At 49.4% G+C, this 18,441-nt stretch overlaps 1 protein-coding gene across 4 annotated transcripts in view; it reads right to left on the minus strand.

The window, feature by feature from the left end:
- The window catches only part of RHBDF2 (rhomboid 5 homolog 2), an 85,773-nt gene extending 70,931 nt beyond the window's left edge, over positions 1-14,842 (minus strand). For 3 of the 4 annotated variants that reach the window (XM_048818190.2, XM_048818187.2, XM_075119309.1), the window contains exon 1: positions 13,631-13,721. The gene's annotated coding sequence lies outside the window, so the exon portion shown is untranslated. Of the gene's footprint in view, positions 1-13,630; positions 13,722-14,710 lie in introns of those variants that run through there. The other variant, XM_048818188.2, reaches the window with a different exon arrangement.
- Positions 14,843-18,441: the final 3,599 nt, after the last annotated feature.

Genomic DNA, 18,441 nt, shown 5'->3' on the forward strand with positions numbered 1-18,441 from the left:
TTTCTTCGAAGAAGCCAGCTTTGCATTGTGTTGCTCTGTACCCTATTCTTTTAGCAGGTATTGGCACAAGCAGGCTACTGCATCCAGCTAGAAGGCAGACGTGAAGAAAAGCAGCATGTGTAATTCTGTATGGACACTTGCTATCTGCCTGCATGCTGGCAAGGTGCCATTCCCCTCCTCTACACAAGCATTTTAGTGAGCAGCACGGTTTCCCAGAGCATTAGTGCAGCCAAGATAAAGTTCTCTGCTCGAGCCATCTGTGTGCTATGAAGAGAACCCTTTGACAGCCTCAGGGGAGAGCTGCTTGCCAAGCTTGTCCTAGTGTTTCCATCTGAACTGCGTTCTGCTCAGTCCCTCACCGAAGGTTTAAAGAAAACCTCTCCACAACATCCCTTTGCAATGGAGAAAAGCTTCGTAAAACAAGAAGCAATATGAAAACTATAATCCAGGCTTCCCACCGAGGCATTCATCCACCCCAACATGCTGCCCAGGGGAGCAAATGCTGCATTCACAGACGCTGCCAGTTTGCAACTTCAGAGCCTGGGCCACTCCAAAAAGCCAGAACTGGGAACATACAGAGTAAGCCAGGTCTGTGCTTCAGACTCCAGCTGTTCTATGGGCCAGATGAACCCCAGGGGAAGAGAGCCCCCATCCTGTGCAGGGCCCTCTGAATTCTCTTGGGAGAGGGTCCTTCTCAGAGGCTGGGCCTACAATTAGGAGGGACCCATGGAGGCAGACAACCATCGGCCCAGCACCTGGGCTTCCTGCCCCACACTGCCAGGGACTCTTCCAGCAGCAAATGTCCCTGGAACCTCTCTTAGAAGTGGGTTTGATAGCATAGAAGGTGGCTTTTCCAACCTTCCTGTGGATTGCCCACAGAGCAGTGTATGTGTGTACACCTATGGCAGAAGGACAATGCACATCCATCCCACCCTGCCCCCACAGCACCTACTCAACAGCCCCCGGAGGGCACTCTGTATAGACTGGGGAAAGAACAGCAGCCTGCTGAAATCAAGAAAAAGGAGAGTATAGAAATGCATCAAGGTTTTGCTGAGATACCAGGCACAGATCCAGCAGCAAACATTACGATTAAATGTACTATATAAGCACAAAGTATCTGAAGATCTGAGAGTGCTTTATGGAGAGTAAGCCTCACAACGCACCTGCCAGATGGATTTAAAAAAAAACCCCACACAGCCTCTCTTTGCACCAGGAGAGGCCAAGGCCTTGTCTGCACTGGGGATATTTTTTTTTGGGGGGGGGGGGGGGAGGAAGAAGAAGAGGGGTGTATTGGTGCAAACCCCTAGTGTAGATGCATTGTGCCACCTTAAGAGCAGAGGTGAGCCTCCCCACTGCAACTCACTTTTTACACCCGTACAGCAAATTCACACCAGGAGTGTGACAAACACTCCTATATTAAGTATCAAGCAGACCTGATAAGAGAGAGGTTAAAGCCCAGAACCTGAGGTGTCTAATTCCCAATTACTTCAGTGGAGGATATCTCTGAGTATCTGAGCCTAACGGACTTGCCCAAGGCCACATAGCAAAAGACAGAGACAGCCAGAAATAGAATCAGGAGTCCTGGCTGGCAGTGTCATGGTCCAGCCCCTAGACAAAGCTTCCTTATCATATCACAAAAAACCAGCTTGCACAGGGATTAAGTCCGACATCCTTTTTCTCAGCCTCAGATGCAGATCTTGCTGGTAATACTCCAGGGAAATAGTGAGCTAGCTCTTTCCTCCCCTTCCCTGTATATATTTTGAAGTGAGTGACTAAATGAGAAATTAAGTCAGAGGACAGCAAACCAGGTGTCGGTGCGCTATTTAGAGAAAGAGGAAAAGGGTATTTTTAAAAGGACACCTTCTGCACTCACTAGAATGATGGAGGATAGCAAATTGTTACCAAAGCACCATAATGCTCCCACAACAGTGAGCAGGAAGCTAGCAAGTCCCCCTAGAGCCCTGGATTCTGATTTACAAGAATATTTGGTCCAATACCTCTCAGAAAGGCACAGATTTAGTGTCATATGAAGTGAACACTACACTGACCTGGCAGGGAAGCAGGGACTTGTTGGTGATGAGCTGAAAAGCTTTTAATTAAGTAAAAGTGTTTATGATCCCTAGACAACAGTGCACACAGAGTAATTACATCAATATTAAATAATTGCTCCTTTTTCACATACCAGGCCTCCAGTTGAAGTCTTCTGTTTTCCCATTAAATGCACCTCTAGCATGGCTTTAGGTGTTTGCAACATCCTCAGTTGTTGCATAGAAAGCAAAGCCATTAAAAAAAACCCTCCTACCTGAACCACCTTGGATTCCTGGCAGTCACAAATGGACTGAGTTTAGGTGAACTCAGTCTAGTCCCCGGTCAAAGTTTATTCACACCATTCACCAGCAGAAAAACTTGCTTGGAAGAAGCCAATGACTGGATCAGCAGGTAATTGTATGTCAAAGTGAGGAGCAGTATCGGAAAACTAGGAAAACATACACATTGTGAGAGGCTGACTTCTGCAGAGCAGCACTTGAGTCTGTATTATCAATCTTGTTTTTGTGACAGGAAATTTATAGTGTCTGAGTAGCTGGTTATTAGAAGCAAGAGGTTTTAAATAAGATCAAACTAACCCAATTACTTGCTTCCAAAGCAATTTTTTTTTTTTTAAATTGTAGCAAGAGGCAGCCTTAACAAAAATGAAACATTTCATGTTGTGGGATTCAGAGTCTAGATTAGAGACTAATTCTTTTCCTCTTCTCTCCATATACAGAGCCCCAGGTCAGTAACTACAGTCTTGCATTAAGGCACAAAGTTAGTCCCAATCTATAGATGACTCTAATGGTTAATACAGAAACTATCAAGGTTAATAAGCTGAGCGCAGGGTTGCATTTCTGATCGTGCTTGCTAATAACCATTGATGGACCCATCTTCCATGAATTATCTAATTCTTTTTTGAACCCACTTATAGTTTTGGCCTCCACAACATCCCCTGGCAACAAGTTCTATAGGCTGACTGAGTTGTGTGACAAAGTACTTTGTGTTTATTTTAAACCTGCTGCCTATTAATTTAATGGGGTGACCTCTAGTTGTGTTATACAAAGGGGTAAATAACATTTCCTTATTTACTTTCTCCAAGCCACTCATGATTGTATAGACCTCTATTGTATCCTCACATAGTCATCTCTTTTCCAAGCTGAAAAGTCCCAGTCTTTATATGGAAACTGTTCTGTATCTTTTCCATCTCCAGTATTTTTTTTTAGATGGGGGTGATCAGAACCGCACACAGTATTCACAGTGTATTTATATTACAGCATCATCATATTTTCTGTTTTCTCTCTTTCCTAATGGTTCTAACATTGTTTGCTTTTTTGACTGTCACTGCCCATTGAGTTGATGTCTTCAAAGAACTATCCACAATGATTCAAAGATCTCTTTTTTTTGAGTGGCAATAGCTAATTTAGAGCCCATCAATTTTGTACGTAGAGTTGGGATTATGTTTTCCAATGTGCATTACTTTGCATTTATCAATATTGAATTTCATCTGCCATTTTGTTGGCCGGTCACCCAGTTTTGGGAGATCCCTTTGTAACTCTTTGCCGTTTGCTTTGGACTTAACTATTCTGTGTCACTGGCAAACTTTGCCACCTCCCTACTTATCCCTTTTTCCTCCCACAATTTTCACATTGCAATACCCTGCTGACCCACAAATCAGAGCTGAGGGGCAGCACGGCAGGCAGAATGGCATGGCTAACCAAATCTCCTAGGTATAGATTTAGGCTCAGCCACGTGAGCTATGGCCTTTTCAATTTAAGAGCTGGGGCAGTGAAAGCATAAACTGATATATATTGTTCCTTTGCAGTGTCACTCTGTGGAGCATCCCAGGGCAACTTCTTGTTACACAGAAAATGCAGCACCGTGTAGTCTGTCTTCACAAGGTGGGAGGTGCATGTGGGGGTCAGACAGGGCGGGGCTTGTCTCTAGCGTGGAGTTTGCAGCAATATAGTTATACTAGCACAAACTCCCAGGGTTCAAGGGCGCGACGGCCCCCGGCATAAGCACACCGGCGCCACGCAGCACATCTGTGCTAAGGGTTTGCACTGCTGCATCAGTACAGGCGTCCTTGTCTCTCGGAACACAGAGAGCCCATCGTACGAACACTGTCCTTTTAGCCACCCGCATTCTAGTGAATATTTCGGGAATGGCCAGGGAGGAGCCACCCGCTGAGCTGCGAAAGCGCAGTATGTACTAACGTTCCACGGGAGCTGATGGAAGATTAATTGGCAACAGCAACTCGGCACGCGCAGTGAAGGATCAGCGGCAAGAGGCTTACCTACCATTAAAAGTTGTGTGTATTTGACAAGGGCATGAACTTGCCCATTCTGGAAAGAACTTTAAGGCTGAAACTTCACGAGAGTCAGACAAGCAGCCAACAGGGACAATTCTACACCCCCCCCACCCCCCGCTTAGTGCGTCGTCAGAGACTGGGAAGCTATACCAACTTAGTGCAGAGCCGCAAAAAGAGCGGGGAGCAACTGTGGGGGAAGAGGTGAATGGGGCCCTCCATGCATGGTTTCACACAGGGCCACACAGGACTTTAGTGGTAGCCCTGCTTAGAGGAAGCCTAGACTTCACGGACACACAAAAGGCTCTGAGAGGGCAAAGCACTGCAGTTATCCCGCTGCCTACCCATTAGGGAAGAATGGGGTAGTACTCCTGTAACCAAGACAAGATTGCTCTTCGCCTCCCAGACTAGAAGGGAATTACAGGGACAGTCCAAAGGGATGGGGAGCTTCCTTCTGTGCCCACAGGGTTCTGCAAGCCTAGACCAGCAGCATGTGCTCATGAGCTCACTTTGGAAATCCCCATGAGAAGTGACCATTACAGCACAAAGGCATGTAGGAAGATGTGGGCGGCTAAAGGTCAGCCTTCCAAGTTTATTGTAATTGGGGGGGGGATGGGGAGAATGACAAAATTCACACTGAGGAAGAGAACAGCCAGCCTCTTTCCTTCCCCTGTGGCTGCATTTAAGTGACAGTTACATTATTTGTTTTAGTTTTTCCCCCCAAGACGTAAAGAGATTTGCTCCCGACAGGCTTCAGAATTACGAGCCCATGTGAAAGCTTGAAAAACCCAAACAGAAAAAATTTTTCAGCCATTAGCCCCCACTGTTATCTAGTAGAAAGGAAAAGGAAATATGTCTGCAGAGATATTTTACCAAGTGAAGTTTGTGCAGCCAAACAATGCTAGCCCTGGTCTACACTAGGACTTTAGGTCGAATTTAGCAGCGTTAAATCGATGTAAACCTGCACCCGTCCACACGATGAAGCCTTTTATTTCGACTTAAAGGGCTCTTAAAATCAATTTCCTTACTCCACGCCTGACAAGTGGATTAGCGCTTAAATCGGCCTTGCCGGGTCGAATTTGGGGTACTGTGGACACAATTCGACGGTACTGGCCTCCGGGAGCTATCCCAGAGTGCTCCATTGTGACCGCTCTGGACAGCACTCTCAACTCAGATGCACTGGCCAGATAGACAGGAAAAGATCCGCGAACTTTTGAATCTCATTTCCTGTTTGGCCAGCGTGGCAAGCTGCAGGTGACCATGCAGAGCTCATCAGCAGAGGTGACCAGGATGGAGTCCCAGAATCGCAAAAGAGCTCCAGCATGGACCGAACGGGAGGTACGGGATCTGATCGCTGTATGGGGAGAGGAATCCGTGCTATCAGAACTCCGTTCCAGTTTTCGAAATGCCAAAACCTTTGTCAAAATCTCCCAGGGCATGAAGGACAGAGGCCATAACAGGGACCCGAAGCAGTGCCGCGTGAAACTGAAGGAGCTGAGGCAAGCCTACCAGAAAACCAGAGAGGCGAACAGCCACTCCGGGTCAGAGCCCCAAACATGCCGCTTCTATGATGAGCTGCATGCCATTTTAGGGGGTTCAGCCATCACTACCCCAGCCGTGTTGTTTGACTCCTTCAATGGAGATGGAGGCAACACGGAAGCAGGTTTTGGGGACGAAGAAGATGATGATGAGGTTGTAGATAGCTCACAGCAAGCAAGCGGAGAAACCGGTTTTCCTGACAGCCAGGAACTGTTTCTCACCCTGGACCTGGAGCCAGTACCCCCTGAACCCACCCAAGGCTGCCTCCTGGACCCGGCAGGCGGAGAAGGGACCTCCGGTTAGTGTACCTTTTAAAATACTATACATGGTTTAAAAGCAAGCATGTGAAAGGATTACTTTGCCCTGGCATTCGCGGCTCTCCTAGATGTACTCCCAAAGCCTTTGCAAAAGGTTTCTGGGGAGAGCAGCCTTATTGCGTCCTCCATGGTAGGATACTTTACCACTCCAGGCCAGTAACACGTACTCGGGAATCATTGTACAACAAAGCATTGCAGTGTATGTTTGCTGGCGTTCAAACAACATCCGTTCTTTATCTCTCTGTGTTATCCTCAGGAGAGTGAGATATCATTCATGGTCACCTGGTTGAAATAGGGTGCTTTTCTTCAGGGGACACTCAGAGGAGCCCGTTCCTGCTGGGCTGCTTACCTGTGGCTGAACAGAAATGTTCCCCGCTGTTAGCCACAGGGAGGGGGGAGAGTTGAGGGGGTAGCCATGCGGTAGGGGGAGGCAAAATGCGACCTTGTAACGAAAGCACATGTGCTATGTATGTAATGTTAACAGCAAGGTTTACCCTGAAAGAAAGAGTGTAGCCACTGTTTTATAAAATGTGTCTTTTTAAATACCGCTGTCCCTTTTTTTTTCCTCCACCAGCTGCATGTCTTTCAATGATCACAGGATCTTCTCCTTCCCAGCGGCTAGTGAAGCTTAGAAAGAAAAAAAAATGCACTCGAGATGAAATGTTCTCCGAGCTCATGCTGTCCTCCCACACTGACAGAGCACAGACGAATGCGTGGAGGCAAATAATGTCAGAGTGCAGGAAAGCACAAAATGACCAGGAGGAGAGGTGGCGGGTTGAAGAGAGGGCTGAAGCTCAAATGTGGCGGCAGCGTGATGAGAGGAGGCAGGATTCAATGCTGAGGCTGCTGCAGGACCAAACCAGTATGCTCCAGTGTATGGTTGAGCTGCAGCAAAGGCAGCTGGAGCACAGACTGCCACTACAGCCCCTGTGTAACCAACCGCCCTCATCCCCAAGTTCCATAGCCTCCTCACCCAGACACCCAAGAACGCGGTGGGGGCGCCACCGGCCAACCAGCCACTCCGCCACAGAGGATTGCTCAAAAAAAGAAGGCTGGCATTCAATAAATTTTAAAGTTGTAAACTTTTAAAGTGCTGTGTGGCATTTTCCTTCCCTCCTCCACCACCCCTCCTGGGCTACCTTGGTAGTCATCCCCCTATTTGTGTGATGAATGAATAAAGAATGCATGAATGTGAAGCAACACTGACTTTATTGCCTCTGCAAGCAATGATTAAAGGGAGGAGGGGAGGGTGGTTAGCTTGCAGGGAAGTAGAGTGAACCAAGGGGCAGGGGGTTTCATCAAGGAGAAACCAACAGAACTTTCACACCGTAGCCTGGCCAGTCATGAAACTGGTTTTCAAAGCTTCTCTGATGCGTACCGCGCCCTCCTGTGCTCTTCTAACTACCCTGGTGTCTGGCTGCGCATAACCAGCAGCCAGGCGATTTGCCTCAACCTCCCACCCCGCCATAAACGTCTCCCCCTTACTCTCACAGATATTGTGGAGCACACAGCAAGCAGTAATAACAGTGGGAATATTGGTTTCGCTGAGGTCTAAGCGAGTCAGTAAACTGCGCCAGCGCGCCTTTAAACGTCCAAATGCACATTCTACCACCATTCTGCACTTGCTCAGCCTGTAGTTGAACAGCTCCTGACTACTGTCCAGGCTGCCTGTGTACGGCTTCATGAGCCATGGCATTAAGGGGTACGCTGGGTCCCCAAGGATACATATAGGCATTTCAACATCCCCAACAGTTATTTTCTGGTCTGGGAATAAAGTCCCTTCCTGCAGCTTTTGAAACAGACCAGAGTTCCTGAAGATGCGAGCATCATGCACCTTTCCCGGCCATCCCACGTTGATGTTGGTGAAACGTCCCTTGTGATCCACCAGAGCTTGCAGCACTAATGAAAAGTACCCCTTGCGGTTTATGTACTCGCCGTCTTGGTGCTCCGGTGCCAAGATAGGGATATGGGTTCCGTCTATGGCCCCACCACAGTTAGGGAATCCCATTGCAGCAAAGCCATCCACTATGACCTGCACATTTCCCAGGGTCACTACCTCTGATATCAGCAGATCTTTGATTGCGTGGGCTACTTGCATCACAGCAGCCCCAACAGTAGATTTGCCCACTCCAAATTGATTCCCAACTGACCGGTAGCTGTCTGGCGTTGCAAGCTTCCACAGGGCTATCGCCACTCGCTTCTCAACTGTGAGGGCTACTCTCATCTTGGTATTCATGCGCTTCAGGGCAGGGGAAAGCAAGTCACAAGATTCCATGAAAGTGCCCTTACGCATGCGAAAGTTTCGCAGCCACTGGGAATCGTCCCAGACCTGCAACACTATGCGGTCCCACCAGTCTGTGCTTGTTTCCCGAGCCCAGAATCGGCGTTCCACAGCATGAACCTGCCCCATTAGCACCATGATGCATGCATTGGCAGTGCCCATGCTTTCAGAGAAATCTGTGTCCATGTCCTGATCACTCATGTGACCGCGCTGACGTCGCCTCCTTGCCCGGTATTGCTTTGCCAGGTTCTGGTGCTGCATATACTGCTGGATAATGCGTGTGGTGTTTAATGTGCTCCTAATTGCCAAAGTGAGCTGAGCGGCCTCCATGCTTGCCTTGGTATGGCGTCCGCACAGAAAAAAGGCACGGAACGATTGTCTGCCGTTGCTCTGACGGAGGGAGGGGCGACTGACGACACGGCTTACAGGGTTGGCTTCAGGGAGCTAAAAATCAACAAAGGGGGTGGCTTTACATCAAGGAGTATTTCAGGCAGGACTTCACGGAGGGTTCCAATAAGAAATGGTGCACCTAAGTTATTGTTCTTATTGGAACAAGGAGGTTAGCCTGGCCTCTGATTGATACATGGCTAGATTTACCTTGCTGCACCTTCTCTGTGAGTGACTGCAGTGTGACCTAGAGGAATGAGTCCCCTAGACAGGGGAGGGGGGGAAGCAAATGAGTACAAAACAAATCTGGTCTATTTCTTGTTTTGATCCACTCCATCTATCTTTTACATCTTTGGCTGGCAGCAGATGGTGCAGAAGGACTGCAAACCATCCACATCTCATGGCTGCCCGGCAGAAGATGGTGCAATATGACTGCTAGCCATCCCCATCTCTTGCCTGCCGGGCAGAAGATGGTACAGTACGAATGCTAGCAATCCGTATCGCCTGCCTGCTCACCATAAGACGGTTCAATAGGACTGACTGCAGGACTAAAGAGAATGACCTGGTCAAGTCACTCCAAACTTAGTCCCTGCGCCCATGTCTGTCCAGGCGCTCCCGGCCGATGTGGCCAGGAGCACCTCGGACATGACTATGACGGCTACCAGTCATATTGCACTGTCTGCTGCCAGAAGGCAATGGGTTGCTGCTGCTGTGTAGCAATGCAGTACCGTGTCTGCCAGTACCCAGGAGACATACGGTGACAGTTACCTGAGCAGGCTCCATGCTTGCCGTGGTATGGCGTCTGCACAGGTAACTCAGGAAAAAAGGCACGAAACGATTGTCTGCCCTTGCTTTCACGGAGAGAGGGAGGGAATGGGGGCCTGACGATATGTACCCAGAACCACCCACGACAATGTTTTAGCCCCATCAGGCACTGGGATCTCAACCCAGAATTCCAGTGGGCAGCGGAGACTGCGGGAACTGTGGGATAGCTACCCACAGTGCAACGCTCCGGAAGTTGACGCTTGCCTCAGTACTGTGGAAGCACTCCGCCAAGTTACTGCACTTAATGCACTTAGAGCATTTTCTGTGGGGACACACACTTGAATATATAAAACCGATTTCTAAAAAAACGACTTCTATAAATTCGACTTAATTTCGTAGTGTAGACATACCCCTAGTTTTCTAGCTAGGCAAGTCAGCACCGGTTTACATCCAGGACCAGAAGAGTCTGCTCAACACATCCAAATAAACAAGTAACATTTCTTAAGTCTGGCACCAGTATTGCTAAGAAAAGAAAGAGTGCTGGATAAAATAGGTTCTCTCACCAATTTCTTCCCTTTAAGTGGAAATTCCATTCGCGGCATCATGTGTTTCTCTAACCAGTTTTCCAGATCCTTTCCCAATTGTCACCGATGATTCAATTGCTTTGCATGACCATGGAAGTGCTAACTGTTTGTGTCTTTTTGTTATGCAATAGCATTCATGTAAAACCCAGCCTTACAGAAAAGCTGCACCCAGTTCACTCAATGCAACATCGAGAAGGCTGAGAGGGAGTGGGAAGAGAAGCAGACAGCATATACAAATGTCAAAAATAGTTTTCAATTAAAACTAAGTCTGCAGCTGGGGAAGCTGTTTTGCTGAAGTGTGACACTACCAATAAGGAAAACCCATTTAAGCATCTGTACTATTTTGTACCTCATTTGAATATTGGTGAAGCATCAGAAGGGTGCTATTGTCTAACACAGTGGTTCTCAAACTTCTTTTTTTTCCCCCCCACAGACCACTTGAAAATTGCTGATGGTCCACTTAATGATCTTTCCAAATGTTGTTTGTACCATTAGCTAACTATTGTAAAGTATTTTGGATAAAAGCGCTATATATAAAAAAACCTTAAACTTTTGTTTGTTCTACAAATAAAAGCACACAACTCATTTTAATATCAGTAGTCTTACCTTTCTAATGTGATGGATGTGCCCTCTCCCCTGCCGCAGCAGCCCCCGAGCTGGGCCTGGGAAGGAGGAGGGTCTCTCCCCCGCCACGGCAGCCCCTGAGCTGGGGCTGGGAAGGAGGAGGGTGTCTCTCTGGCAGCCACAGCCCTGGAGCTGGGGAAAGTTGCCTCTATTTCTGGCCACTGCAGCCCTGCGCATCCCAAATTCCCCCCACCCCTCTTCTCACCCCACTGCTCCGTCCCCTACCCACTATCCCCCCCCCGACCCCCACCTCACCTTACATGTGCATCTTCTCAAGGGTCCAGGCACCTAATTAGTGGAGCCACACCTGTGTGGCTCCACTAATTAGGTGGGTGGCCCTTCATTCTCTTGTGTGCAGCTGCCCAGGCATGCACCTTAGAGGGAACTTTCTGCAGACCACCTGAATGGAGCTCGTGGACCACTGGTAGTCCACGGATCTCAGTTTGAGAACCTCTGATCTAACAACCCTTGCTAATAAAAACATTTTATACCCAGCAATATACTAGAGACAAGATAGATTAAACTCTCTTATTAGGCACTCACCATGCTAGCACAAACCACACCACCATTGGCATCCTTCCCCGGTGGGGGGGGGGGGGGGGAGGGTTGGAGGGGGGGGAAGTTGCCAATTTAGCTCAAAGATTTTCAAAACAAACTTGTGCACATAGCCCAGAGTGCTCCTTCCCATGCGAGCTGGTAAGAAATGGGGAGATTAAAAAGTTGCCTTGACATTTCAAAAGATGTGGGATCCTGCCCACCATTGCCTCTGCACTATGCATAGCCATTTACACCAGTTTGAGGTGGATGTGAAAACACTGCCATTTCTAGGCTCGGTCTATACTTAATAGTTAGATCAATATAGCTCGGCCAGTTAAGGGGTGTGAAAAAAAAAATCACATCCCTTATCGACATAGCTATGGTGACCTGACCCCCAGCGTAGACGCAGCTAGGTTGACTGAAAAAATGCTTCTGTTGAGGTAGCTAACGTCATTCAGGGAGTTGGCGTTCCTACACTTGTGGCACCTTAGAGACTAACAAATTTATCTGGGCATAAGCTTACGTGGGCTACAACCCACTTCATCAGATGCATGGAGTGGAAAATACAGTAGGAAGATATATATACCCAGTACATGAAAAGACATGAGTTGCCTTACCAATTCTAATGAAAATTCGATAATAGCCCACTTTAACAGGAGGAAAAGTCACATTTGTAGTGGTAATCAGGGTGGCCCATTTCAAACAGTTGATAAGAAGGTGTGTGTGTGTGGGGGGGGTAGAACGAGTATCAGAGAAAATAGCTTTCTTCACACTAGAGTGACCAGATGTCCTGACTCTATAGGGACAGTCAGAATTTTTGGGTCTTCTTCTTATATAGGCTCCTATTACCCCCCACCCCCGTCCCGATTTTTCACACTTGCTGTCTGGTCACCCTACTTCACGCCCAGAGTTACGCAGCAACTACTGTACTGTGCGCCTTTAAACATTATCATTTTATGGAACACATTGAGACACCAATAAGAGCCGTTTCACCAAAAGATCACACTTCACAGCCTCATTTGAGAGCCTGGTGGGGGGAAAAGGGTGTGAAGAGGAATGGCATCACTATGAAAAGAATAAAGCCACCTATTCCAAAAGCTGGTTTCAGTAGGGCTAAGAGGCGGAGGGGGAAAAGCCAGCCCCAGTGGCAGGGATGCACTGGGAAGCTGAAACTAGAGATGGTTCTGATCTAGAAAAGGGATGGGGGACGACACCCATGCTGCGAGTTCAGCACGTGAACAAACGCGACAGAGAGCTCATTAGCACCCAGGCACTATAGTGACCACACAGCCACCCTCCCAGGAGGGGCAGGGCGAGGCATGTCTGGGGCAGAGCCTTTCTACTCGCCCTGGATTATTAACGCTGGCACCCGGGGAGCTGCGGCCCCGGAGCCCCCGCGCAGCCAGCCAGCCAGCCAGCGCACGGCCGGGGGAGCAGGGGGCGAGGAGGAAGGCGCAACCCAGCAGGGCCCGGAGCGAGCGGCCCCGGGAAGGGAAGCGCCGGGCCGGAGCCGTTCGAGCAAGGAAGGAAGCAGCGCGCCTAGGCTCAGTAGCAAAGTAGCTACGGACACAACGTGCAGCGAGCCGGGACTCTGCCCGCTCCCCGCCCCCGGAAACTCCTTCCTCCGCCTGCCCCACCGCTCCCCCTGGCAACCCCCGCCTCTCCCTACTGCCTTGCAACCCCCTTCCCCCTCAGCTGCCCCCTGCATTCGCCGCCTCGCCCCGCCCTCCTGTCCCTGCCCCCCTTGAACTCCCCCTTCCTCTCCCAGCCCCCTTACAAGCCCCTTCCCCCTCAGCTGCCCCCTGTATTCGCCGCCTTGCCCCGCCCTCCTGTCCCTGCCCCCCTTGAACTCCCCCTTCCTCTCCCAGCCCCCTTACAAGCCCCTTCCCCCTCAGCTGCCCCCTGCATTCGCCGCCTCGCCCCGCCCTCCTGTCCCTGCCCCCCTTGAACTCCCCCTTCCTCTCCCAGCCCCCTTACAAGCCCCTTCCCCCTCAGCTGCCCCCTGTATTCGCCGCCTTGCCCCGCCCTCCTGTCCCTGCCCCCCTTGAACTCCCCCTTCCTCTCTCTATTGCCTTGCAACCCCCTTCCCCCTCAGCTGCCCCCTGCATTCGCCGCCTCTCTCTGCCCCCTTCGCCCTGCCCCCCTTCAACTCCCACTCCTGCCGCGCCGCTCCCCCTTAGTTGCCCCTTGCACGCTCCTCCCCAGCCTGCCCCCGTGCAATGCCCCCGTGACCCCTCCTTGGCCGCGGAACCCAACTCACCGCCCAGCCCCGCACAGGATCCGTCCTGTCCCTCGGGCCGGCTAAGGCAGAAGCGGGGCGGAACTCGCCACCCTCCCTTCCTCTACCTGGGGAGGTGGGCGCGGCTAATGGGAACGGGGCGGGGCTGCGCTGGGGGGAGGAGAGAGGCGTGGCCAGGCTAATTGGGGCGGGCGGGACATTGGTTGTTAAGCGGCGGCAGGTGAGAGGCACGTGGGGTGGAGAAAGTCTCTTTCCCCCTCCCCCAGTCCTAAAACTAGTCCCCTCCGCGCAATCCCGGGCAGCGCTTCCCCGGTCTGTGACCAGCCGGTTCACGGGGCCCAGAAAACGCTGTGGGAATTGCCATCTCTCGCGGGGGGGCGTTTCTCTCTTTGGGTCGGGCTCTGCCCCCAGCAATCAGTGGGAGTTCGGGGCCGCAGTAGGCTCTGGGGCTTCACCTCTCCCTGCCTCCGTTTGCCCATCTAGGAAATGGGAGGAGGCCAGCATAGTGGTAATTACAAGCAAGGGGGTGACGTTACGAAATGGGAATTTTAGAGTGAATACCTGGAAAACCTTCCTGATAGGGAGAGAGTTAAATCTGGAAGAGGGATAGCCTAGGCTCCTTTGGGAAGTGCTGGAGCCGGGGGCTCCGTTACTGAAAGTTGGAACTGGACTACATGAGTAAATCCACAGGAATAATCCTGCACTGAGAGAAGGAGTTAATCATTTGTTTCTGTCTGTGAAAGGGGATAATAATCCTTATGCTCTACCTCGCCAAAGTACAATTAGGCTTAATTAGCTAATGTTTGTACAGGGCTTTGGAAATACAGAGTGGGCAGTGTTATTTGGAAGGACAAAAGGCAGAGGAAATCATGAATGCATACGCCCTCTGTAGTATCTATCCATGGCTCCAAGAAGTCAGTAATTCTTCAGCCCCAGGAAATACATTTTTCTTATCTTGTCTCTGTGTTTTAATGGTCTGCATTAGCATTCACCGAATACATTATGATGTGCTATTTACTCACCTTGCACCGGTGTCCTGAGGATGACTTGGTTAATGTTAGAACTGAGCCAATAAAAGAGCTAAGTAGTATTTTAGGTTACCTCTGTCTGCATCTTCAAGACCTTTATGTGGCTTCCACCCTCTCTTAGGAACGTCCCATGTAACTGCTTGATGGGGAAAGGAGACCTGTAGACGTTTGCCTCTCCATAGCACAGAGTGTGGTGTTGGTGATCTGTGCTGGGGAGACTGGAAGTGAATAGCAGGGACAGGGTAGGGTGGGGCTTATTGGAATAGCTGCTCATGTCCAGGCATGTTCGGTGGCAGCCAATGCAGAGCCACATCAAGTATCCTCATACAACGTTTGATTGCATTCAAGGGCTTTGTTCCTTTGTAAGGTGACGCTTCTTCCAAAGTCAGCCTCAGATACTGGAGCCAAGTTTACTCTGGGAGCTGGATTATAAAGCAATTAGTGTTTGCTCTTGCAAAAATGGCTTAAAGAAGAGGATCAGTTGAAGAGTAGGAAATACTCTGTGTATGGGACACAGGCTTATGGTTTTGGGGGTTTTTTGGTTTGCTTGTTTTTATCCTAAATTTAAGCTGATTCAGTTTCTAAAGATGAAGTTGGTTCCTAGCAGAAATCTTTCATTATTGAGTTAAGATTTGTGTACAGGTTTTACTTGTGGCTCTCTTTAATTTGATGAATTGTTTCCCAGTTTTGGCATACAATTTGTGGGATGTAAATAATTGACCCCACGCCACAGTTTGCACCTTGGCCTTAGACTGTGATATAATAGTTTTACTTATAGCTGTGCCTTAAGGCACCTGCCAAGATCAGGGCTTCATTGTGATGTGTACATATACTTAGTGGGAGATAGTCCCTCCTTAAAAGAGCTTACAGTTTAATTACACACAACTGACAAAGAAAGGATTATTTCCCCATTTTACAGATGGTGAACTGAGGGAGGTTACACCTGTGAACTGAACACAGCTCTTCTGTGTCCTGCAAGGGTGCCTTAACCTCAGGGCCAGCTGTAGGCACTGAAACTGTAAGGTTCATTCAGCCCAGATCAGTAATAGCTACAAGTTGTTGTCATCTGGGCCATTCAAAGGACTGTGTGGAACAAGTTTGAGGGTCTACATTGGCTAGGCAGTCTCAGCAGGGAGGCTGTGGGTCAAATGGGCCATGGAGAACAAACTCCATTTCTCCTCTTAGGGCTTGTCTATAGTTATTCCACTATAGCTATGACAGTCACTTTCCCTGTGCATCCAATGAAGTGAGCTGTAGCTCACTCGAAAGCTTATGCTCAAATAAATTGGTTAGTCTCTAAGGTGCCACAAGTACTCCTTTTCTTTTTGCGGATACAGACTAACACGGCTGCTCCTCTGAAACCTTTCCCTATGCAGACAAGCCCTTAGGCTAAGTCTATTATGCCATTATACCTGAGTAAGGGGGACTTGGTTGAAAAGTGGTTAAAAGCTATAGTGTAAATGGGACCTACTATAAGTGGGGTTGTCCAAAGCTTTAGCCCAGTTACAGGACACAGTTAGGCCCCATCTAGACTTCTAATCATAATGAGATCATGCAGGGACATCATGCTGTAGCCACATCCTCCTATTCAGTGCCTGTGAGACACTTCCTGTGGGTACTCAGAGTTGGGAGGCACCTTACTTCCACCTGGTGGTAGAGAGAGGGAACCACGTCTGTGCCTGCTGCGGGTCAGTTTCCCAATTCCACCAACCTCTGGCAACACAACCACTGCCTTCCAGGTCACTGCAGGCCCTGCTTTCTCTGTACAGGGGAATGGCCCGTACACCCCAGCCCCTGAGTCCTCTAAGCATCCCACCTAGAGTGCCCAGCCCCCATTCCCTTGGGCACTCACAGAATTCATAGCTCTGAGACGCCCAGAGGAGTAACCCCACCAGCTTACCTGTTTCACCTCCGAATCACCACTCCACTCAACACACGGTGCTTAGAGATGTTTGTAATAAAACCAAGATGTGTATTTAACAACGAACAGAGATGCAAGTAATGGCAAGTTGAAGGAAGTATGGGAAACAAAGAGTTACATATAAAATAAAACCATAACACGCCTTCTAGAACTTAGTATCGCTCAGCTGCATTTCTCAGCCAGGTGGGCTGTGATCCCTTTGTCATGAAACAAACCATGCTCTCAGCTTGTCCCTTCGATAGAGGATGCAGAGCATAGCTCTGGACCTACAGCTGCAGCCCAAAAATCTATGTCTTCACTGATAAACAGTACTCACTCCTGCCAGTTTATTTTTTCCTGTAAATCCCTCTCTGGAGGATTTCACAATCCCTTCACTGGCATTCAGCTCAGGCTGGAAATGGGCATCCCTTGTGAACCATACAATGCTCAGTTTACAAGTAACCAGCCAGCCAGATAAACATCTCTTGCCTGAGGGAAACCCTGTGTCTCACCCTGTGGTGCCCAGCCCCAAGTCACAGACCTTAAGAACGTAACTCTCCTGATCAACGTCGTTATTTGGGGGCGATGGGGTTGCGAAGATCCTACTGCTGCTGCTCATGTTCTCATAGCTGGGAAGAGCTGTAACCTGGCCCTGTTGGGCTGTGAAACTGAGCAGTGAAATCCTGACACCGAATGCAGCATGGTTCAAGTGTACAGTATTCGCTCCATTCATAACCAAGTGTGGTGGGAACAGGCAGACCCCTACAGGGCAAGGCAAAATGATCCTAGGCATGGTCTCCAGCCACTGACTGTATAATAGACCACTCTAGACAGAGCTGCAGGCTGGGACACAAAACGATCTGCAGGTGGGTATTGTGGGCCTGAGCCACAAAGACTAAATGCAACTTTTCCCCATGTGTGGAAGTGTTCAGACCAGCCTGTGGTGGGAACAGTCATTCTTCATGTGACTGTTCAGTGCGAACAAGGCTTAGGGAGGCCGTTTGTGACAGCACAGGCTGGGAGCTGGGGAACCAAAGGGACAGGCTGTTTGCAGCATCCTCACTAGAGAATCTCTTTTACATTCGTTCTGGTTGAGTCCTGTCTCTTTTTTACTGTTAGAGACACTGCAGGGTCCACCGTAGGGGTAGGCGCAAGGCTTGGATCTAAACAGACCTTTTCCAGAGTTTGGGGAGAAGGGTGTTCAGACCGGTCCCCATTTGCAGCAGGAAAGCAGGGAGAGTGTAATGGGGAACTATAGCAGGGCTCTGCAGGTCCTGTGTGCTGGGCAATAAAGGAGCATGATAAATACCCAGCCAAAGTCATAATCCTGCTGCATTGAGGTGCCTGAGTGCTAATTATGTGGCTACCATGGAGTGGTTAGTGCACGCAGCAGTGCAATGGGAATGGGCCGCTGAATATCTGAAAACAGCCCTTTGCAGCAACATAGTTAGATCGAAGATCCATAAAGTGTCAGCTGGGCTGCAGGCCAAAGTAATTGTGGCAAAGCTGATCAGAAAATAGATGCTGGGAAAATGCAAAGAGCCCTGCAACTAGGATGTACAGCGGAAGAGCTTTAATCTGAGTGGGGGTGGCTGCACCATCAGCCTAAGAAAGCCACTCGATTGCCCACCGTGGATTTAACCAGGGGGACTCACTGCCACTAGATATCCTGGAGAAGGAGATTACCATGAATAATAATATCCACAGTTACACTAGCTGGGATTGAAACCTTCCTGCTTCAAGATAGACTCCAACCACTAACTGCTTGGGGAAGAAACTACTGCGGGAGCAGGCTATTGTATCCTTCTCCATTATAGGGTTCTCCCACCTACCTCTGAAGCGTCTGGAATTGGTTGTTGGAGTCAGGATACCTGACCAGCTGGGTGGTTGGCCTCATCCACTGT

This window comes from Caretta caretta, chromosome 14, assembly GCF_965140235.1.
Source record: "Caretta caretta isolate rCarCar2 chromosome 14, rCarCar1.hap1, whole genome shotgun sequence".
NCBI classification, from domain to species: Eukaryota; Metazoa; Chordata; order Testudines; family Cheloniidae; genus Caretta; species Caretta caretta.